This window comes from Manis pentadactyla, chromosome 7, assembly GCF_030020395.1.
Source record: "Manis pentadactyla isolate mManPen7 chromosome 7, mManPen7.hap1, whole genome shotgun sequence".
In the NCBI taxonomy this organism is placed as follows: Eukaryota; Metazoa; Chordata; class Mammalia; order Pholidota; family Manidae; genus Manis; species Manis pentadactyla.
The window spans coordinates 99,442,077-99,466,850 of record NC_080025.1 but is presented as its reverse complement, the minus strand read 5'-3'; the positions used below and the strand labels follow the sequence as shown (position 1 = coordinate 99,466,850).

The following is a 24,774-nucleotide window of genomic DNA, read 5'->3' as shown; positions in this document are numbered from 1 at the left end:
AAATGTCCCCTAGGGGGCAAAATCACCCCCAGTTGAGAACCACTACTGTAGAGAAGTGGCAAGGTCCCTTTTAAAACTAGTGACTAAGTGTGAGTTTCACTGAGTCAAATAAGCACACTTCTTGAGTGTTTAGTTACAAGGCCTGTGCTTTTACAGAAGCAGTTTTATTTAGGCCTAGAGAAAGAAAGCTGTAGCCTGCCTTATTCTCATGAAGCCACCTACGGTACATGATGACGTAGTACCAGGCTTCGATCTGTGCAATAGAGGCACTCTCTCTGTCCTTTCAGAGCTCTTGGAAGAATGTGTGCACAGGGACATAGCTGTCACTCAATACATTGTAGTTTTTACTACTATTATTTACTATTTAATAGTATTTACTATTATTATTATCTGAATTGAGCTCATGCATATAGACCAGATCCCATTAATCAGCTTGACTAGTTTGCCGCTTCGGCTCATGATACATGCTACACCTACACATTTTTCTGAAATATTTTTATCAAAACAACCTCAGCACCCATGAGGAAACAAACAAACAAGGAAACAAATGAGTTAAAGAAAAAAATGTGAAGCAAACAAGTGTCTGGCCAGTAGCTGAAGTTCATGTTCCAAGGTCTCTCTGTGTATCAGCAGAATAGTGACTCTCCATCAGTGCGTGGCCCACGGGCACTATTTATGTGTTGGGTGACACAGAGATTCTATTGCTGGAGGAATGAATGATTGTTAGGAAATTTCTTTATCCTGGTTCATTATCTGTTTTAAACTATCAGGGCTCCATCTGAGCAGGCCAGCAGGAAGCCTGCTTTTGATTTAACAGTGCTTTGAACAAACTTCTTCTATGGCTTTCCAAGAATTAATTGCAGAGCTTAGTAAAGGTGCATGCCACAAAGTCCCATCGATGGCTTCATGAACAGTTACAGCAGCCACATTGATGCCAGCAGAAAAAGAATTTCCTTGGAAGACTGCTCCAAAAGAGAGCACTGGCTTTTGGAAATACAGGCACAGGGGTTCCCATCTATAGCTTACAGAGGAATTTAAAATCACAAAACAAGAAGAGATTGATTAACTGTCACACAGCATCAGGGTTACTGGGCACTTAAAGTCCTAGGTGTGTATCACCTGACCAAAAAGAGAGATCATTTTGATATGTTGCAATTGGAGCAATGTAAATGGAAGGAGATGCCCAGGGCTCACAGGGAAGGGCACAAAGCTGAGGAACGCTGGGATCTAACTGCATGGCCCTGCCTGTGGTGCTGCAGACTGCAGTGCTGCAGCTCTGAGGACAAAGCAAATACGCAACGTGGCTCTTCACCAACTGCAACAGCAGAGTGAGCTCCTGAGAGCTTGTTTACTTTAGGAGGGCAAACCAAATATTGCTGCATCCCATGCCAAAAAGTTGCAGTTGGTTTTGTGGACAGCATAGGAGGAAGGATGTGGAGATATGGCCAGTGGGAAGCAGAGGGACAGGGGATTCCTTTGCTGAGCAAGGCCTGGGAGGGGGCCCTTCCTGGGACAGGCTCGCTTCTCCCTTGTAGGTGGATAGAGCTGAACTGGATTTCCATATCTACTTAGGAGTGAATGCCTCGCTATTGGACCCTCACTATTCACTCGCCGTTACCACTTGGAGGAGATTCCAGAGTAGTGGAGCAGAGCGCTCAGTCTCCCATTCATCGGGGGTAAAGATGGTAGATTTCAAAAGGGTAGACATTTGTATATAAATATCTGCCAGTGAAATGAAGGTTACGTAACACTTAACTAGGGGTTTCTCTCTCTGAGGACCCCTGTGTCCCCTCGCCTGTGTATAGGCTGTCAGATATGGGGCCAGCCCTGAAGACATGACATTGTCTCCCAGGAGCAGTAATTCAAGAGTGTGGGCTCCAGGACTTGACTGCACTTGCTGGTTTTTTTCTGGTGCCAGTATTTTCATGCATACAAGAAATGCCATGCTTGCCCCTTGCCCAAACATTTGTGTGTTTTCTGTACAGAGGCCTGGGGTCCCTGGCCAAAAGCCCCTACCATAATTGGGAAAAGTAAATTCAAAAATTAAATTTGCTTCCCTGATATTGTTTTTCTTTCAGGGGATTTTTAAACAATAAATTATTGTCAAACAATCCTTTTACTCTTAATCATTTCTCCCTGTTCTTACATCTTTGGGAAAATGAAATTCTCCATTTGGACAAGTTGGTCATTGTCACCAGCTTGCACCAGCCCCTGAACGGTCTGACCCAGTCTGACAGCTTTCATGGGGGTAACTCCCAAGTTTTCATCTCCAGCCCAGATCTTCCTCCTATGACAGGCTTATGTCTCTAAAATGACAATGCCTTAATCCCTGAATTCACTGCTGCAAATCAGCTGCACCCACAGCACCCCCATCTCAGGAAATGGCTACCCCAGCTTTCCAGCTGCTCAGGCTAAAAACCTTGGCATCATTGCTTCTCTTTACCCTGTCTTCTCCCTGCACTGTCTAGTCTGCCAGGAAAACCTGTGGATTTTCTTTAGAATATATCCAGAATCCAATAATTTTTCCCACCTCCTCTGCTACCTACCCCCTAGTCTGGCCCACTCTCATCTCTCTCCTGAGTCACTGCCTGTAGATGCTATAGTATCTTTTATTGGTCTCCTTGTCTCTGCCTTTGCCCCTGAAGTCTGTTCTCAACAGAGCAGCCAGGTCTCATGCCACTCCTCTGCCCACAGCCCTCCAGGGATTCCCCGCCTCACTTGGAGTAAAGTCAGGTCATTATAGTGGACTACAAGGCCCTGCAAGGTCCATGGCCTCTGCCCCCTTTCCTCTTTGACCGTTTTCCTCCTATTTCCCTCTTGCTTATTCTACTTCAATGACACTGGCCTGCTTACTGTTCCTGCCTTCCAGCTTTGCCTGACTGTTCATTCTGCTATAATGTTCTCCCCATAAAAGTCACAGGGTTAACAGCCTCACCTTTGAATAAGCTCAGATACTCTCAGTGAGGCCTGCTCTGGCCATCCTATTTAGAATTGCAATCTGTCCTGATCTGTCCCACTTACCTCTAAATTTCAATCCCCCATCCTTTGATATATTTTGTTTTTCTCTAACTCACATCACCTCCTAAAATAATATATAATTTACTTACTCATTGTGGTCACTGTGGACTACCTGTCTCTCCCTTTAGGATGTTATCTCCACGAGGGTAGATTTTTTTGTCCATCTTGTTTAGCAATACATCCTAACTGCCTAGAAGTTTCCCTGTACATAGTAGATGTGCAACAGATATTTGTTGAATGAATGAAACCCCTTCCTTCACCATATTTAAAAATGTATCAGGTACTATAGAAATAAGCAAAGGATTCAAGTATTGGAAGAATACCATTTTAGGAATCAACACTTTGGATCAACTTCTCTTTTTTTCTTGACCCATGGTATATGATATAAGTCAAATCCATCACATTTTAGATTCATTAGGCTGAAGGCTGCTCATGCGTGCAGTTAGACATGTATTCTGACCCTGACACAGAGCTCTGCACATGGTAGATGCTCTAAAATGTGAGTTGAATGAGCAATGAACAAATGTAGGAATTGGCCTTTCCATCCATACAAATGTATATGACAGACTGCTATTCCAGGTCCTTGAAACAATTTAAACTATTGACATTTCTTTCTTTTTTTCTGTCCTTTTTTTTTGACTAAGAGGTAAATTCAGTAATGTAAGTTATTTTTTAAAACTTGAGGGGTGGGATAGGGGGTTGCTGGTGGGAAGAGTAGACCTGGGAGCTGGAAGTCCCAGATACTGGTTCCACCCCAATAGACTGTTTGTGTTTTACTTTCTTGAGGTACTACGTGACCTTGAAAAAGCCATTTCACTTTTCCAGATATCTGTTTCCTTTTCTAAAAAGTGTGGAAAGTGGCTGGAAAATCTGGAGGGTTATTTTGAGTTCTAAACCTTTCTTTCCAAGAAAAAGCAGCAGCAGTAACCTCTGTCCATTTCCTGTCCTCCCATCCTCTGATTCCCTTCCTCACCACCTAAGGATGAGGCCATGTAAAGAGGCATCTCAGTGGAGGGGTTAAGAGCCCAATGGTGGGAGCAGCTCTCCTAGCTGTATGACTTTGGGGTCAATTATTTAACTTTGCTGAGCATCGTTTCCCCAACTGAAAAAAGGGATAAATACTTGCCACCCTCCAGGATTATTATACAGGTAAATGAGATCATGTTCATTGCATTGTACAAAATCTGGCACAAAGTAAGCATTCACTAAGTGGTAGCTGTTAAGAGAGGATGAGCGGGAAGGGAGAGGGCACATGTGGCATTTGAGAATGGGAATAACTCAGAGGTGGGGAGCATCCATGTGAATGGAGGTTTTAGAGGTTTGCAAACTGACCTGTTAGGCAATTTCTCAAACTCATTCATTTTATGACAGAATAGAAAATAATAAAAGGTGTCTATAACCACATATTTGTAAAAAAAACTGTTGCTGCCATTTCCCTTCTTATTCTTTACTCTTTATCCATAGTAATTACAGGGAAGACTGTGGCCTCTCCATGGTATATGGATATATTTGACCAAATGCTCTCTTTCCTGCTGTAGAGCACAAAATGCTCACCCGTGTTAGACAGTAAATGCCTGCCTCTTGAGACTGATCTGAGCTCAGTATAATATAAGACTAGGCCTTTCCAAGTCAAAGGAAGTTATTTTTAAAATATGACAAAGAAAAAAAGTTCAACTGAGTGTTTTCCCTCCAAAGCAGAATTCATGAATGAAATTGATGACCTTGAAACTATCATTCATGGCTTCTGACAAAGTCTCCTCTCTTTATACAGGCCATCATTAGCCTCCTCTGTGAGATCTGAGTCCTACATGTGTTTAATTAGATATATTTTTTGGAGATAACAGAAATGATGAAAGTATCCAGACTTCAGAAAAACAAAAGATCTTTATTTCAGCCATACATCAGGCCTTGACATCTAGAGTATTACATGTTATAACTCAAATGCAAATATTTCACCTAAAAGTATAGTGCCCCTGTCTATGATATCATTAAATAATCTGTGCTTTTATATATAGCATTAAATAATCATTAAGTATTTATGCAGCACTTTGTGCTGGAAAAGCGCTTTACAGTTATTTTTATTGTCCACCAAAACCCTCTGAGGCAGGTCCTCAACGTCTTAAAGCCAATGCAGAGAAAAGATCAAATTACTAGGGTCTTAGAGAGAATAAATAACTGGGTCACAATGAGACCTTTGAGTGCCAAAGCCAGCCATTTTATTTAATCCAATGAGCCATTAGGTTTGAAGTTTAGTCACTGAATAAAGTGTTGTCTGATTTGGGGTTGGTTCTTTTTTCTTTAATACCTAGATCATTGATGGTGTGGACTTAGTATAAGACATGCATGATATACAATCACTTCCCTGCATCATGAGAATCTCTGAAGAGCACTAAGTTCCTGAAGAATTTAATTAAAATGAAAAAAATCAATGTATTGTAAAAGATAGGCTTTTTTATGCTAGGACATTACATAGATACTGAAATCTCTGTGGCTTCGTTCATATACCAAGGTTGAAGGGCACTCCTCTACCCCATGACTCAGGGACCAGTGGCCTCCTCCTCAATATGTGGTTTCCAGGGTCACTGAAGCAGGAGGTAGGCAAGTGTGGGGGATTCATATCTGGACCAAAGTGATACACAGTCCTCAGCCCTTAGCTCACAGTCTTTTGGCCAGAGGTAGTCGCACCACCCCTAGACCAGCTGCAACGGAGGCTGGAAATATCAGCAAGTACATGCACCTTTCAGAGAGCACGATTGCCTTTTCTGCCACCTGATTTTGGTTTGATTTTAATTCTATCTCTTGAACTTTGAGTTAAAAATGTTAATGATAGCATGTATTCAACTCTTGCCTGAAATGGGTGACATGATACCTCTTGTAATACTTCTTTTATGGCCTCACATTTCCTTACACTTCATTATTTTCAAAGTCCTTTCACACATTCCATCTCACTTGGTAGCAGCAGATGGAGAATTTCTGACGGTCAGGTCAAGGGCATGATGAAAGTATCCAGAATTCAGAAAAACAAAAGATCTTTATTTCAGCCATGCATCAGGCCTTGACATTTAGAGTATTACATGTTATAACTCAAATGCAAATATTTCACCTAAAAGTATAGTGCCCCTGTCTATGATATCATTAAATGAAATCATTAAGCATTTATGCAGCACTTTGTGCTGGAAAAGTGCTTTACAGTTTAGCTGTACTTCCTTTTCATTTTCTCAGGCTCTGCAGCTGTGGCACCTAGGAAGTAAGATCCACTCTTAAGGAGGGTAGATCCTGTTAGCTTCTCCCTGGAAGTGGTCTGTCACACAGGATAGCGTCTGAAGCAGTATGGATTTCATGATTGGACAAAATCTTGGTACACCGCTACTTCATTTTTATTCACTATTAATGACATCAGCGATAGGCTTGACTTCATCTTGCCTGTGTCTGTGGAAGCTGAGGAGATTGGAGGCTGGAAGGAGGTAGGTGGAATGGGACTGGCATGACTAGATCTAGGAACCAGGGTTAATCTATACCATTCCCCAAATTCTGGGAAGCCAGGTGTTGGAAGCAGTTCATTATCAAGTATCTTCATTTCAGTAGTTATGAAAAAAGTTATGAGATGATTCTAAAATTAAAACGGTGCTAAAATGGCAATGAAAGAAAGAAGTAGTTGAAAGTTCTGGATTATGGAGTGACTTCCTTTGGTGGTGGTGAGGGCAAACTCAGATTTCAGTTTTTCCCACTAACGTATTTTCTTAAAACGTATTTGCTAGTAGAGCAGAGAAATCCCACACCCTGGTTTCTAAAGAAGGCCAATAATGAATTTGTTTACAGATTGACTGGTCAGTGATCTGACTTCTTAGCCTCTTAGCCTCTAGGTCCTCAACTACCGCTGACAACTTTGACCTAATTTTGGGAGGCAATTATATTTGGCTGGGTTGCTGAGCTCTTTCTCAGAACCTCTTCTCAGGGCAGTTGCCAAATGCTCTTTTTTTAACTGTGTTGTAAAGTCTGAAGCAAGTTGTCTTGGGTCGTTGCCCAGGATCTAATGCCCCAATTGTAAACATACGTGGTTGCAATCCTTATATTCCATTAGAGCTGAAACCAGCCATCACCAACCTTCTCCCACAGTTTCCAATAACCAGAAAGGTTCTCTGAACTCTACCAGTTGCCTGATGTGAATCAAAGAATTTTATGACTCTGTTATGGTAGCAATTCCTTACTCCAGCCCAGACCTCAAGGCTGTTAAAACCAGTGTTCTCTTTTATAAATCACAGATTTCAAACTGATGTGCTGGAAAGGCTGGTACAGTTCCCTTGACCTCTGTTCTATCCTTCAACTTGAATAATTTGGGTAGTTTTCTGTTTCTTGTGATCCCACGTGTCCCAAGCCTTTGGAAATTGGAATTTTTGTAGAATTGGCATTAAAACATAATCAAGTTTCATTTCTTCAAAAGGTGACTTTGACACTATTGCCCTCATAGCATTAATATTTTGTTAGGAATCATAATGATTATGCAGTCTTGTCTTTTGTTTTAAAAAACAGTGACATTTAATCAGAATGGACATATATATTTAGCAAGGAGGGCAGGTGACTCAGGAGGAGTAGGGTGAGGACAAAAATGAAGAAAGAACAAAACTGCCCATATTAGCCTTTGCTGCTGGGCTGTGAGCTATTCTTATCCTGTCAGCACAATTAATGAGAGGAAAATAGTCCCCAGAAGAAATGTGCCTGGAGGCACTGATCTGCCCTCCATCCCTTTCACATCAAGAGGGATAAGGTCTAGAGAAAGTTTCCTGTGGAGTTACTGTGAAAGTGAGTCCTTGGCTGTGGGTAAGACTCTCTTTACCAACCTCAGGGGCAAGTTAATTTAGGGCCAAGAGTGTGTACAGAGCTGCAAATGCAAAGGAAGCCTGGTCCCTCCCCAAACCGTTTAAAGCATAGAGGGGGGAGAAGTATTTACTCACCAGCAATGATGAGAGGACCTTACAGTGGGTAACAGTAAGAGTCCTGGAGGCAGGAAGATTCCACTCTGGGGTAGCTGGGAAGGACGACAGGACATGGGAGATCCTGGGTAAAGCTAAACGGAAAACACTGCAGATCAAAGGGGAGAAGAGGGAAAGAACACAGACAGGCCATCAGGTGTTGGCATGACAGGAACAAATGGCCTCCTGGAGGGAAGGCTTTGTGTTGGATTGTGGCAATTAAAATTGAAAAATTTCTTGAGTTTCTGCCACCTCCATCTAAATGCCAATAACACCTGAATCTACCTTCCATAAGTGTTCACTATTGGTTTAGTCTGCATAATCCAAGACAGTACCCAAGTTTACTTCATACATTACAGTTAGGCCCATCTGAAATTTCAGATACTGCATCATTTTTTGGGGGTGAGCTCAGAAAGGGGTGTGAGAAAATATGGTAATAAGAAAGTCACCTTCTCTTCTTTATAAAAGGAAACCTTTAGTCAATATTTTAATTACATTTTGTTTTTGTTTATAAGCTGCATACTCAATTCCTAATATTTCTTAGGACTAGTAGCAATGGTCAGGCACCTTGTAGTAATGAGCAAACCTTACATTTTACATTTGCAAAGCATTTTCATATTCAATATGTCATTTGGGCAGTCTTACTGTTCTAAATTTTTATCCTTCCTCTAAGCGTTTTTCACAAAGTCACAGAACTAATGCAAGAGTACAGATTCAAGTCCAGGACTCCTGACTCCCAGTCTGTAGTCTTCCCCACTCCTGAACCACACCACAGAAGTATCTACTGTATCGGCCAAGCAAGCTAGGCATCTCAGTCACTGTTGGTGGGAGCAGAAATTGATAAGCATCCTTTGGAAAAATCAGTTTGGCAGAAGGTATTAAGAACCTTAACACTCCTCTTAACTTTAACCTACACCTGAGCCAGTAACTTTACCTCTAGGAATCTATCCTGAGTAATTAATGAGGGATGTGGCCAAATATTTCTGTGGAAATATATTTACTGGAATGCTACTTATAATATCCAACAAGAAGAGATTAGGTAAAAACATTAAGGTACATTCCAATGATGGAATATCATCAAAGTCATTAAAATTCTCATTTATTGCTAATAAATATTGAGAAGATATTTGTGATATCAGATCAAATGAAAAGAATCAGCATCCAGATAGTAAAGCTAGTAGAGGGGGGAAAAGAAAAAGAAATATGCCAAAATGATAACACTTAACTCTAGGTGATGAGATTACAAATATTTTTAAAATGTTATGCTCATTTCCCACATTTCCTTTAAAAAGGATGGAGAAATTTTATAACTTGGAGAAGATTGTATTTTGAATTTTTTAAATGGTAAAAGCAGTTGGTTAAAGTAAACACTAAAAATGAGGAGTGATTAAAGGATTTAAAGTCATCATTTTTACCTAGACTGGTCTATCAACTGTATATGTCTCATATACAGGAAAAAAGAACAAATAAATGTAGTGCTAATTTGTTAACTTTCCAAAGAGAAGGTTAAGGATTTATGATAAAAGATGAAAACCACAATTGCAATACTGTGTGGCAAATATTAAAAGCCAGAAAAGGTTGGCTCTAAGTAGCTGACTTGCTTCCATGATCTCAGTAAGTTTTACTAAATGTATAGGAGCTGGGCTCCAGGAAGCTTTGCTACAAGTCCTTAAAAGCTCCCTCTGTGTAGTTGATCTGGCTTCTGCCTTCACTGTCTTTGGCCCTTGCTTGCTCTGCATGATGAAGAGGAACAGATGCATCAGTGAGCACCAGACATGGCAAGCAAAAGCCCAGAGATACCTTGGAACTTTCACCGTGGGAGGGAAAGAAGTAGGGAACTGGTGGGAAAAGCAGCCAGAGGACTCAGGGCAGACACTGCTTTTTGAGACTTCAGTCATTGGAGGGTTTCCCGTCTGAACTTGGAGAATTCATCAACAGGAAAACACATAGCTGGCATGTTCTGTATTTACTTTGCCTTTCTCAAGGTTGCAACATAAATTTCCCAACTTCGAAAGCTGTTAAGGCCGAAGACACATTTTGGCAACTTGGGGCCTTTCCCCCAGTCTGTGTGACCCACGCTGTGGCCCCGTTTGGGAGGCCCTTCCCAGGGCAGACGGCAGGGCTGGGAGGGCCACATAGCCTGGGTTCTCCCAGTGAGGGCCGCTTTGGAAAAAATCCACGTCTGCCACAGGAGCAAGAGCCCCGAGACCTTCCCGCTGGGTGGATTTACACAGGCGCACCATGCCAGACACCCGACAGCGTTTTGGTGAAGTGGTGCCCAAACTGTAATGTAGCCAGACCAGCTCTGGAGGCGACCTCCCTCCACACCGCTGGAATATTTGTGTTCTCACTCTCAACGCTTCCAATTAGCAGAGAAGCTAATGCTGGAAACCACCACATATTATCCAGAGAAAACTGTCATTGTAACATTATAAAAATTGAATATGTGTCAGAAGTGGATTTAGATTCTTTAGGTTAATATTATTTTTGCTGTTAGGTAATGAACTGACATGAATTTACTTGCACCGTGTGATTAGGTTAATTTACTCCAGAATAAGCTTGCATTTTAAAAATTAAAAATGGTAGCTGTATCTTCTCATTATCAATCAAAGTAGCAGTAGTACTACGGAAACATTGCCATTCTGTACTCAATTGTGCCCTCACAGGCAGTCAAGTAAGCACTAAAAATGACAAATTACTGTGCCCAGATAGATCTTTGTATTTAAGTATCTACAAATAACTGTCCATTTGTGAATGGTTAAGCTTAATCAATTATTTTTTCTATAACTAAGGCAACCTCTTTTATAAATAGAAATCTACAAATAATATTAGAGCAGTTTAAATCTTATATATAATAATGCCACAGTCTAAAGACAAAATAAACTCACACACAAAAAAGAAAGCTAAATAGTTTATCCTTTTTTTGACCTTCAGAAATATAAGTGCTCTATCAATGGCTCTATAAATTGTTTAAATCCTTTAATGATACAAATGTGCTGATAATGTTCCCACACTTGCTGGAACTATGGTTCTGTTAATATTTTGAAAATTACTTTAATTAACCTTATTTCTTCTTGCAGTAGTTATAAAACACTTTTATATATTTTAACTATGCATCAGTTTGTTTCATCATTAACCTTGGATTTTACCCTTGGTAATTAGGGTAATTTATAATTTGGGCTAAGTCAAGTACTAGTGCTTAAACAATACATAGTGTGGGTCCTGTCAATAGCTTGGGTAGTCACGATTCTTTGGTTGGCAGGGGCCAGAAAGACAACTTGGAAGGGCAGGAGTAGAGGGGGCGTGGTTCAACAGAACATTCCCAGGGAGGGATTTTATTTGGCCAGTGACAGTGATGGAGGAGGAGGGATTCTGAATGGCCGAGCCTGGGGCAGGACCCCACCCTCTTCCTTCTGGCTTCAGAGAGGGAGGATCTGAGACATTTGAAGAGGGGATGGAGGAAAAAGCAGTGGCCAGCCCCCAAACAGTGTCTACCATCACAGACTAATCAAATTTATTTTAATATTTAATATTTTAACATTAATAGTACTATGCCTCCACTCTGTCCCCTTCTTTTCAGATCATCCTGACAGCCAAATACTGCCACTATATGTAACTGAGTCCTGGAGTTTCACATCTGTACCCCCAGTTTGCCACAACTCTCAGAAACCCAGGTCTCTACCCTCACTGTTGGTTCTGGAAACCCCAATAGTATCCAATTCAACAAACTCCTGCCATGGGCACTGCAAAGCCACAGGAATGAAACCACCAAGCTCCCTGCCCTCCAGGGGCTGGTGGAGGGGCGGATGCTCGTGCAGAGCTGAGGAAGGTAGGCAGTGCCCAGAGCACTGTGCGAGCGTTCACCTCTGTGCTCTGGAAGTGCCTGGCAGGCCAGAAGAGGGCGGAATAACTTCTGCACAGGGGACCCAGATGGAATCGCACATGCTGCAAACAGCAATACACTCCTTTCCTGATCAGGCTAGGTGTCTGTGCGATTAAAATTCTCACTCCAGCTCTCTCTATATTATCGTATCTTCATTTTGAGCACATCATGTTCAGTGCCAGAAACTGGTAATACATGAATTCTGAAGCTATTCTCAATAACTTAAGGAGAATGTTTTATAGATGTCAGTGATATCATTTGGAGAATCAGTGCTTTCAAAGAGCAGAACTCTGTCTATTTCTTCTGATGCTCAACTGCTTTCAAGGTCTGGGTCTACAGTCAACCTTATTCTTGGTGGAAGATACTTCTATTCCTGCCCAGACTGCGGAGGGGTCAGGAATGGGACGTGGAGGTTAGCACATGCAAGGGCAAGGCCATTCGAAGGTCCTCATCCTGCTGAGAGAACAGCCTACATCTCTTGGTGCTGCTGGTTTAGAGGGTGTGTCTGTCTACAGCCGCCCAGCCAGTGGAGGAAAGGTGATTCATGAAAAGGAAAACTCGAGGTAAAAAAGAGTTCTGGCCAAGTTCTTCCTGGTCCAGGCAGCTTTGCTCCTACATACAAGGATGAGTCGTGTGGGCCAGGGACTGCATTTGGTGAGGGAGGGGGACCACAGAATTGCAGGACTTTGTCAGATCAGGGTAAAATCTTAGAGGCCACCTGCTTCTATGCTCTTCTTTTACTGATGCCCAGGAGGAATGTCTCAAGTTTGCTGTCACAGAATGAGAGCAAGGTCCCAGGGCCCCTGGATGAGCGAGTGGAAGCCTTCATGGATGCCATAATCTTTACTGATTATTATTATTTAGCGTATTGTTTGTTGTAGGCTAAATTTAACAAACAATCCACAATCACCGTGGCTTAATACAAAAGAAGTTACAGCTTGCTTAGGGAACCATTCACGCAGTGTTGGTGGGTGCCTTCCATGTAGTGATTCAGGGTTCCAAGCATTTTTCTGTTCTGTGGCTCCTGCATTCCCAAGGGCCTAGAAGTTATCTGCTGGACTGGGACAGCAGAGAGAGAATGCAGGTAGGCCTGGAAGTGGGTGCCTCACTTCTGCTCATATTCTACTGGCTGGAAGCTGCTCATGAGGCCACTCCTCACTGCGAGAGAGGCTGGCAGATGTAGTCCAGCTGTGTGCACAGGAAGAAGATGGGATGGTTTGGCAAGCACATGGCACTGTCATTTTGTCCTTGAGAGGTTTGTACTAAGCAGCAGAGGACACATAATCTTTAGAGGTGGACACACTTGGGTTTGTGTACTGGTTGTGTGACCTTGGGCAAAGAATTAACCTTCTAGTCTCAGTTTGCTCAGCTGGGGAAATGGGGATAAATTGGGGGTTACTGTGAGGCTTAAATGAGATAATGGATATAGAATGTGTATGTCACAGTCCATTCTCATCTCATTTCTATAAACCACTGGGACTAGATGGAGGGGGAGGAGGGAGCAGACAGATTTCCTGTATCCCATTTTGACCAACTCTTGGTACCCAAACTGACAAATAAGGTCCAGCTAAACCCAGAAAACATGCTTCCTTAGATGTCAAAAGTGGTGGCATTTTCTTCTGTCTCTTGATAAATTTCAAAGTAATTCCTTCTAATCTACTTGGAACTTGAAAAGGAAAAAAAATTCCAAAAAAATCACAAGCATCCGTTTTATCTGATTAATAAAAGTCCAGTCACCTTGTATGCAGCTCTGGCAGGAGAGTTTTAATCCCTCATGCTCATGTTAGGCTGTCAATCCGGTAATCGGTGATTTTAGTATTTTCTTTTGAAAAAAAAAAATTTCTGGAGAGCAGTGACAAGAGAAATGATGTAAAGGGAAGTGTGACCTTTCACTCATAGATTTTCATGCTGTAAGACTAACCCCCGGCTCATAGGAGTGAAGAGAACCGCCTTCCCACCGGGGCTAAGCCCCTGAGGGACAGGACAGGGCTCCAGTCTCAATGGCACGCCCAGGGCCTGGCACATTTAGGGCTTCAGTAAGTATTTGCTGATACTGAATTAAGATATGAGTGAGGATAGTTACAGAAATATTAGCAGCGAAAATAATCTTTTTGCTTGAAGCATGGTTTTGTTGTTGGGGGTGGGGAACCCTTGCATTTTAGTTATGGATCCCTGAGTGGTTTCTTCAATTGTAAAGCTAACAATAGAACATACACACACACACGCACGCACGCACGCACGCACGCAGCACACAAGCACACGCACGCCCCAGAGCGACGATATACATTGTACCTCTCTTTTGGGGGCACTGTCCTTTAAAATAACCTTCCAAGCGCGGCCAGTTAAGACGAGTGGCAATAGCATATTGAAAGTAATAAATAAAATGATGTCCAGGGCTCAGAAGGTTAACAGTTTTTTCAAGAAATTCTTTTCCCAAGTCTTAAGGATAAAATGGCGCCCGAAATCACAAAACATGGTCCTGTAGTGCCTCCTGGTGCCTCTTCCGTGGAATTGTCAAAGCCTGTAATTGTGCCCAGCTCTGGTCATTAACATGATTCTTGATTTATTTATGAGTCTGGGATTCTGGAGGACAGGCTTATTTGGAGTGGGAGTAGGAGGACAGAGGAGGCTGGGGAAATCCTTTCTTTCAGCCTTTTTTCAAATGTCATAATAATTAGTACATTAACCCTGGTGTAAAATTTAAAAAAATGAAACCTTGTGTTACCTTGAAAAGAAGCTTTCACCTCCAAAAATTATTGGCTTTTATTATTTTTCCGAAGGCTGATTATTAAGCAATTTCTTTTACCCATTAAGTGGGTCTTTGTAAATCAGTTGGACAGAGGACAGTTTTTAATTTCAGAGATTAATTATCACAGGTAAGAACTGAGCCTTTTTTTTTTCTTGAGACTTACCATTTAAATAAAATACATACAGAGCTAGTCTATGGAATGAGAACAAAGATTGTGGACAAAATTAAAACATTTTAAAAGACAGTATTTTATCATTAAAAAAGTGTTGAAATTTATTCCAATAAGGATATTCATATTCCTTGGAAAGGGAAACTGGTTAAATTGCACATATTTGGCAAGGGAAAATGGTAAAAGGTAATCATCAAGAATTTGAGATTGTTATCTATTGATGAGTCTGGCTTAACTCTAAATGCTGCAGCAAAATTTGTGAAATGTGATGAAAAATACAAGGGTCTTTTCTTCTTCCACCTTCCTCTGGAATGATGAAAGTCAGTTTAATTCAGCTCGCAGACAGTTAATGTGGGTCTCCAGATGTCAGGTTCTGCATGTGGCTGTGGCATAATGGGGGCCCTGATCCTTAGGAGCTCAAGGCCGGGAATGGGGTCATGCTGGCAATACCCAGTGTTCCCAATATCAGGGGATGGATGCTGGGTTAGAGAGGGAGCGTGCAAGGGGAGCCTCTAAGGATAGAGGACTCAAGGGATGCTTCCCTGGGGGACATGACCTTGGGTGACAGGAATTAGCAGATGGCCAAGGGCATTATAGGAACAGGCATTCCACACAGGTAAAGGAGCCAGCGAAGCACTTCTGTCTAGCAAGGGCATGTGGAGGGAAAAAGGCTAAGCCCAAGAGGGTCCCCAGTGTGCTGCGCTGGGTCAAGGAGTCTTACACCGAGACTGGGGTGCTCTGAAGGGTTTAGGCAGGAGAGGGACATGAGCAGCTTGTAGCCCATGGAGGGTGGGGTTGAGGGGAACCAGCTGAGGCAGAAGACAGATTTTCAGTAGAACAACAGTGTGCCATATCCACTCCTCTCTCCTGGCTTTTCGAGAACAGTCACCAGTGCTTATGGAGATCCTTGTAATGAGGAGGGAGCTCAGGGTAAAGAAAAGGCAGGAGCTTTGGAGCCTGACTGTCAGTCCTCATTCAAACCCTGGCTTGGCCCCTGCCAGCCTCCGGCAGGTTTCTGAACCTTTCTCAGCCTCAGTTTCTTTCATCAGGAAGTGGTGCACAATAATACCTACCTTACAGGACTGGAGAAGACATATGGGGTGTGACTGGCAGAGCGGCTGGCAACACTGCCCTGTAAATGGTACTCAACTTTGATGCAAATGAACATGACTCATGTCATAAAAGCTCCATTTGGAGCTGGGTGCCTGTGTGCCCTCTCACAGCATCCTGAAGTCATCCCATAGTGTGCGGGTATGTATTTTTATATGATTATACAGTTAATGCCTGCTTCTTCTTCTGGCCTGTATGCCCCACAAGGGCGGGGACTGTGTCTACTTTGTCACCATAATTCAGGTGCTAAAAATAGCTGTCAACCCAAATTCAGAACACTGCCAACACCAAGTGCTGGCAGGATGTGAGCAGTAGAAGCTCTCACTCTTTGCTGGTGGGAATGCAAGATGGTGTAGCCACTTTGGGAGACAGCTTGGCAGTTTCTTATAAAAATAAATATAGTCTTACCACACAGTCCCAGGAATTGTGTTCCTTGATATTTAACCAAAGAAGTTGAAACTTATGTTCCCCAAAAATCCTACAAACAGATGTTTCTAATAGCTTTATTTATAAATACCAAAACTTGGAAGTGACCAAGATTCTTTCTAGTAAGTGAATGTGTAAGTAAACTGTGGTATATCCAGATAATGGAATCTTATTCAGTGTTAAACATAAAATTAGGTATCAAGTCATGAAAAGACATGGATAACCTTATATGCATATTGCTAAATGAAAGTAGTCGATCTCAAAAGAACACATACTGTATGTTTCCAGCTATATGAACATTCTGGAAAAGGTAAAATGGTGGAGACAATAAAAAGATAAGTGGTTGATCTCAGGAGATGCATGGGTGGAGCACAGAGCATTTTTAGGACAGTTGAAAACATTCTGCATGATGCTATAATGATGTGTACATGTCATTATACATTTGTGCAAACTCAGAATGTACAGCAGCAAGAGTGAACAGTATTGTAAACTATGGACTTTGGGTCATAATGATGTGTCATTGTAGGTTCATTGATTGTAATGACTGTTCCACTCTGGCGGGAGACTTTGATAGTGGAGCAGGCTGTGAATGTGTAGGGGCAGGGGGATTATGGGAATTCTCTGTACCTTTCTTGCTATTTTGCTGTGAACCTAAAACTACTCTAAACACACAAAGTCTTTTAAAAAATTAACCATCAAGTAAAGGACAAAGGAGAATGTCTGGAGACAGGACTGCCAACATCTTCTCTTGCTAGGTGATGAGAAAATGGCAAAATGGTAAAGGAATCTTCCCTGTGGAGGCAATATGTCCCATAAATCTATGACTCTGGGACTGATACCTTGTTTGGGGAAGTGCAGTTGAATGAGGGACACTAGCGTCCTCACGGTAGCCAGCTGGGAGGACAGCAGCGGTGGGCAGAGCTGGAGTCTGAGGAAGGAAGACCTGGCTGCGAGTCCCAGTTCCATCGCAAACTTCTCTGGACCTCTGTTTGCTCATCTGAGGAACAGGGTTGATAGGCTTTATTAGCAGAGTCCTTCTGAGGATTAAACCAGATAATCCATTTAAAACCTTTAACGCCTGTTATTATTGATTATTGAATTTATTGAGGAAAAAAATCTTTCAGATTCTGGTTTTCTGTTCTGCAAGGCAGGAAAGACAGCAGTATTCACATTTATTCTCTTCAGTAATGACTAACTGTCCTGTATTCAGCTTTAAATTAATACCAAATCTTAAAAACAATAACCCCTTTTGCATCACTAAATTCACATCAGAACTTGTCAGCGTATGGGCAGAGGTGGTAGACAATTGCGATCCGTTAATACTTAATGTGTCTTGTTTGCAGGTTTCCTGTAGCCTTCTTTGAATATATATATGTGTGTGTATATGTATTTTCATGAACTAAAAAAAATGAATGCATTTATTTCTATATTAATGTAAATATTAAAATATTTATTAATCATTATGCAAACATGAAAACAACAAGAGACTGAATGGGTCTGACTACATTCCCAGAGACCAGTCTTCTAATTGGTGCCAGGACTGAAATTCAGGTCTCTTGGAATGTTTCTGAGCAACTTTTGGTGTCATTTAATTCTTTGTGCAGGTCTTCCTTCCTTCCTTCCCTTGCTGCCCATCTGCCTCCCTCCATTCGTTAAACATGGGCTGACGTTTAGCCATGTGCAGACATCGGTGCGGGCACTGCTGATGCAAAGTCAAGTCTGTGTTCTCAGGGAGCTTGGGCTCTAGTGCACAGATTCTCAGAAGCGAATCAACTTGATGGCTTGTTTTGAAAATTTGGACTGATCTTTTCAGTGGTCCGAAAAATGGAAGGGACAGTGAAAATATTCAGTGAACAGGGGTAGATGTCCCACATGCCTCAGACAACACACACAGCACAGGGTTGACCTCCCTTCTATACAACTGGCCGATGCCCCACCAGTCACCAGCCTGTGAAAAACCTGTGTACAATTACCTGAACTTTGTTTTATAATTAAACAGAAAGGTCTAAATTTAAGACATTTTATTTTTGGAAATGTGAATTTTCTACCATGGAAAGTAAGAGAAAATTGTACTTGATTATGTTCAGAGCCTTAGTGAGGGTTTTTCTGCTGTATGGGATAAACAGTGCCCGTGGTATTTGAGTTGCCTACATTGGGTGCCTCTGTGGGTCTACACCTTCACCTGCAGCATCCGTGGGGTTCCACGCACTGGAGCAAGTGCTGGCATGGTGTCATGTCTCTGGTGCTCATGCTGGAACATTCAACTGTATATATAGTCAACTATATGTATTTTATCACAAATTATTTTCATGTTTTCCTTTATATTATAGATAAGGCATTATATTGAATTTTTTGTTGGTGCTGAACTTAGGTGTTTGGGTAGGTTATACATGTATTTCATTCAGGGAGAGAAAAGGAAGGTGTTACAGAAAATTTATTATAAAAAGGGGCTGGTAAGGAACACTAATGGGAAAAGAGGTCAGCACCACGCTGGAGGGATAGGGTTAGAGCAGGGCCCCTGACTGGGACTGGCAGTAGAGACCCCAGATGAAAATAGACTAAAGCACCTTTAATTTAACATGCAGCTAGATGGACCTACAAGACATGCAAGAATTAACATTCAAGCTAAAATGTCTTCTAACTAGCATCAGAGAGTGAGAAGAGCTCTCTGCTCTGAGTCACTGTTTCCTTAACTTCCACCCTGACTTTGAACCTCAATTACCTGCCAGGTGCCTTTCCTTGCTAAGGTTCTGTGACGCATCTATAGAAGCTGTTCTTACAGTAAATCGGCCTCATTTTTCTTAGATCCCAATGGTGAACTTCATACAGAGGCATGGATTACTTTCATATTGTTTTACAGTAAAAAAAATAAGAATATTTTTAAAAGATAAAGATCCAGCAGAAGGTGAAACGAAACACTACAATTTCTATAAATCTGTGATTTTATGGAATTTTTACTTGGCATAAAACTGTTAGGCAGAGTTTAATGAAGATGTATGCATTCCAGATCTAGCTCTACTTCTCAAAGTGGGAATACTAATTATCCTTAATACCTATATTACTAATAATTACCCTAATAAAGTACCTCTAGTCCTCTGAGCTTTAAATGAGATAATGCTTATAAAGCACCTAAATGGACCATGCCATTCAGTTTTGCAAGATGAAAATGTTCTAGAGATTTATTACACAACAATGTGAATGTACTTAACACCACTGAACTGTACACTGACATGGTTACAATGGTAAATTTTATATGTGTTTTTTAACCACAATTTAAAAAATTGGAGATATATATATATATATATATATATATATATATATATATATATATAATGCCATGTACTAAGAGCTTGATAAATATACTGTTCCTATTATTATACTGTTTATTTTTGTTTTCAAGTGGGTGTCAGCCTGCCCATACATTCATCCCACAAACAAGGACCAAATGCCTGTATGTAAGACACTGGGCAAGGCCAGGAGGTCTGAAGAAGGCCAGTGTCGCTGACCTCAAGAAACTGAGACACTAGAAATGGAGACAGAGGACAAAGCAGTTGCCACCAAGGGTATGAAGTGCTATGGCAGAAACATAACCAGCAGAATACGGAAACTGAACAACAATTTTACACTCTCTTGCTGCTCACTGTTGGGAGGTCTGCTGTGGGGGATACAAATGAACAGGGGGATAGTCAGAGAAGGCTTCCTGGAATGTTCCAGGCCCTGGTCTTGGAGGATAAAATGGAGCTGGCCAAGCAGAGATGATGCATCTGGATTCTCTGACTTTGTGACTGGGGGAATGTTGGTCCCACACCTGCCACTGACCTGGTTACAGTGGGGACAGGTACAAAAACTGTGCATTAAACAGGGCACAAATGTGACCAGGAGTGAAAAGACACAGCCTTGTTTGGCTCAAGGGAGACCACCTCCCACAATAAAAATCACCACCATTCCTTCCGCTAAGCTGTGGCTGATCCCTGGCTAGGAGCGCTGGGCAGGGCACCCCAACGTGTGCCACAGGAGGTCCAGGCAGGAGGCTGCTGTGTCCCCTCCTCACTCAGCCCCAGGAGCCGGCTTTCCCACCACCTAGAATCTAATCAGGATGGCATTTTCATCTACTTGCAATTCACAAACCAAACTCAGCACAGACAGCTTCCTCGCACCCACCACCCACACCAAGGGGTGCTGAGCCTCCCTCTTGCCGCCTGTGGGAGTGCTGGAGTTCACCTATGTCTGGGCCTCCTGACCCAACAAATTATTTTGTGCATTTGCTTTACTGCAGACAAGCGGTTATAATAAAATTAGTTCTATTCCACATTATTGGCTCATAATTAGAATTACATGAGAAAAACAGATACAATCTTACCACGTCTTCTGTGGCTGAACAATTGAACTGACTGTGGATTCTTCTTTTTTTTTCACTCCTCCAGCTTCATTTTCAGGTTGTTTCAAAGCCCTTAAAAAATAAGAACTATTTCAACTGGCTTTTCCTATAGCTCTTAGAGGGGCTGACTATATAACTTAGCATCAAAACTGGGACAACTGGGAAAGTGAAAGAAAGGCCATTAATAATGAAGCCAGGACAGAAGCAAAAGCTAGAACTGCCCTAAGCAAAAAACCATGGGTGGCCACCTGGACTTTGGGGGCCAGCCACTCCTATCCAACCATCATGAGTAGTCTTGCTAGGCAAGGCTGCGTCTCTGTACTATATTTTCTTGAAATGTTAATTTGGGGCAATCATCTTTGTAAATTAAAATTTTCCCTTTGCTATATGGATGGCTAGTGTGCAAGTTCAGAACAAATTTGAGAAATTAAAGTAAAAGGCAAGGAGTATACTTACATCCAGATATACAGAATTGCCTGGAACGTTCTTTGACATGACTACTGCAGAGGATGAGGAGAATCTGGGCTGGTTGTCTCCTTACTCCAAACCTGTTACCTCGGACCAAAGTATGAAAATGTGCTATCCTTCACCTGAAGCCTAGGAAAGTTTGCACAATGTGATTTTTATAGTCTCTGCAACCCACAAAAGTCAGATTGGAGCAAATGAAAATTCACCCTTTGGCTCAAAAATGGAATATACATCAGTAAATATGAGAATGTGTTTTGCTGGGAAATAACCCTCATTTGGAAATATCCAGGTGGTATCTAGAGATCCTGACCTTGACTCCAGGTTGATTCAAGTGAAACTGGCTATTTAGTATCCCTGCCTTCAGGGTTGCTACCAGCCATCCATTATCCACTCTTGACTAGCCAAGGACTGGTTTTCCACGTTACTTACAGTATGAAAATGTCTGCTTTCAGTTTCCCCAGGGATCCTGAAACATGTGAACCTAAGGCAACAAAGTAAAGTACCTCTGAGTCCTTGAAGCAGCAACGATTTCTCCAAACTCCAGGACATCTTGGATTATGCCTTGCCTGCTGCCCTGCCTGTCACACGGGTGTGTGTGAAGACCGGCTATGATAATAATGTGTGGTAGATGGATATATTTTGCTAAATGCAAAGCACCATAACAATGTGAGTTGTTATTCTCATTTCAGTGTTTTCTGGATGGAGTTGAAATATTTTGGCAGTCATAGAATGAACTGTAGCATATCCAAATTCATGTATGATAAATCATGTTTTCACAAAGTTATGTCCACTGAAATGTAGTTTACATATTTCTCTGTCAGAAGCAACCTACACTCAGCAAAGAAGGTAGTAACCTCAAGTTAAGACATGTATGAGCTCCTGAGGATAAATTATTGCCAAGAAAAGAAAGGAAGAAAAGGAGAGAGAGAGAGAGAGAGAGAGAGAGAGAGAGAAGAAAGGAAAGAAAGAGAAGGGGAGGGAGGGCGGAAGACAGGGAGGGTGAAGGAGGAAGGAAAGAAGGAGGGATAATAACTCATGTTGCTTTCAACATAAGAATTTGTGATTCATCCTAAATGACCAGGGGCAGCCACATGACCAAAGGAAAATCTTGTTAGAATGAGATCACATTTTCCATCAAAACAAGAAGAGAGAAGTGGCAGGTGAGTTGGAATTACATTACCACTTCACCGTGTGTGGAGATTTGATTTGTCCTCATTGTGTGGCGGGCCTCAGGTACCCGTGCTGACATGGGTGTCTCTGCAGAGAGACAGCTGAAGCCCACAAACTATGCCTCCTGCAAGGAGCTGTTGATAAAACAAATCTCCATCAATGTACAAATTATCATCTTTTATCAAGATTGCTCTCTCTTCTGTCTCATAGTAAACCTGTCTATGGTGCCTGTGTGTGCGCGTGCATGTGTGTGTTTGATAACACATCTGGTGTGATTAAGGGAGAAACAGAGGGGGCCTGTTCTTTGTTTATTTTGCAGATAAATCTCGTCTCTAATCCGATGCCGAGCAATGTCTTGTGCGAAGGAAAGGAAGGCCCCTACACCACCCGCATGACATGCATATAAATCACAGGTTTTATTCCTCTGCTGTGAGGGACATTACAGAGCAGAGCAAAGTTGCAGACTCTCATTGGGTGATGCTTCATTACTTGGCGGAAAATCCCCAGGGCCAAAGCGTTATTTAAATGTGCTATGAAAATAAATGTGATTTATATGTGTGTCGTGTGCCGAGATGCTCTTCGCTGCTACCGCAGGTGCTGCTGTGCATCAGGACAAGTGCCTCAATTTATCGCCAGTGCAGGCTACATACACACTCCATGACAGGACGTTGTTCCACATCCCCAGAAGTTCCAGGAAGGAGACAGTATTGGCTGAGTGGTAGGTTACAGACATTCGGTGGTGTAGTTGACTTTTATGGGCTGAGAATATGCACGTGTGTGGTGTGTGCATGCATGCTTGTGTTGAGCCTGGACCACATTTGTTTGAAGGGTGCAGGGAGCAGACACTTTGTACTCAGATGCATCAATTTCCAGTGGCAGCAGAATGGTTTTCCTGGTTAAAGAGAGAAAGAAGAAAGCACACTCTTCATTCTAGCCCAGGGCTGGAGCCCACATGTTTAGCTCAAAGTGAGTGGAAATCTCTGAAAAGCAGGTTTGTGCTAATAAATGTTGGCAAGCCTTCAGCCCAAATGGGATTTGATCAGCCAGGAGGAGTGTGCTCGGGATGTTTCCATTACCAAAGAAAGAGATACAGGGAAAGGTTTGTCTGAAGCGGGTGAGGAATGTGGCCCGGGCACCTGAGCAAAGGCTTGGTGATCACTCATTGCCTTTCCCCGCGGGCTTTCACTGACACTCAGAAAATAGGGGGCCAACAGTGACCCCTACCACATATCACAGGGTGCCATCCCATTGTTCCAAACAAGAAGATCGATATTGGGAGAGGTGGCCGAGCTGAGACTGGACTCCACTGATGAAACACCCAAGAGGTGGCAGGCCCTGTACAAGACAAAACCTCCTGAGTGGAGCCTCACCACAGCCCTGCTTTTACCCTCATTTTAAAAATGAGGAAACTGAGTGCCACAGAGGTAATAAATAAATAAATAAATAAATAAATAAATAAAATCCCATAGTTTAGAACTCTAAGCCTAGAGAATCCAGGTCTTCTACTTCCAGAACCCCTCTTCTCTGGACATTTGTTTAGCTGGTAGCAGTCTGTGGTTTGCTGGTCTTATCGCCGGTTCTGCTACCCTCTGCTTTTCTTCAAGACTGAGGATTCAAAATGATATCCAAAATAGCAAGAACCTGCATCAAGTCCTTTTTAAGACTGATGTGGAGAAGCAAATACAGGAACTTACAAATACACTCTATTAGGCTTTGATTTTTATTAGAGACAGTGAGGAGGGCGATGGGGGGGCAGTATGAAATTATGAAGGTGGTCAAAGGTACAAACTCCTAGTTTTAAGATAAATAAGGCATGGGAATGTAATGTACAGCGTGGTGACTATAGTTAATAACACTATATTGCATATTTGAAAGTTGCTAAGAATAAATAAAAGTTCTCAAGAAAAAAATTTTTGTAACTACATATGGTGATGCATGTTAATAAACTTATTGTGGTGATTATTTTGTAACATACCAAATTGCTGTGTTATACACCTGAAATTAGTATAATGTTATATGTCAGTTATAACTCAATTTAAAAAAATAAGCAAAAATTTTTAAAAATTAAATTTATAAAAAAAGAGACACTATAGGGGTCTAAATAGGAAGCCTTTTTTTTTAGGTTTTAATTTTGAAATAATTTCAGATCCACATTAAAGTTACAAAAATGGTGCCAAGAATTCCCACATACTCTTCATCCAGATTCCTTAAATGTTAATATTTTACCATGATTGCTTTACTGTTGTGTGTGTGTGTATGTCTGAGTGTGTGTGTGTGTGTGTGTGTGTTAGTATCTCTCTGAATGATTTGGGATTGAGACAGGCAGCCTCTTTATTCCTAAATACCTCAAAGTGTATTTCCTAAATTTATTTACATAACCAACGTGCAGTTATTAAATCCAGGAAATCAACATTGCTATAGTATTATTATCTA

At 41.8% G+C, this 24,774-nt stretch overlaps 1 long non-coding RNA gene across 1 annotated transcript in view; it reads left to right on the top strand.

Moving 5' to 3' along the window:
* LOC130684387 (uncharacterized) overlaps nt 1-21,942 on the top strand; it is a 39,400-nt gene extending 17,458 nt beyond the window's left edge. The window contains exon 3 of the long non-coding RNA XR_008998639.1: nt 21,624-21,942. This is a non-coding gene — a long non-coding RNA (uncharacterized LOC130684387). The remainder of the gene's footprint in view (nt 1-21,623) is intronic.
* The last annotated feature ends 2,832 nt before the right edge of the window (nt 21,943-24,774 follow it).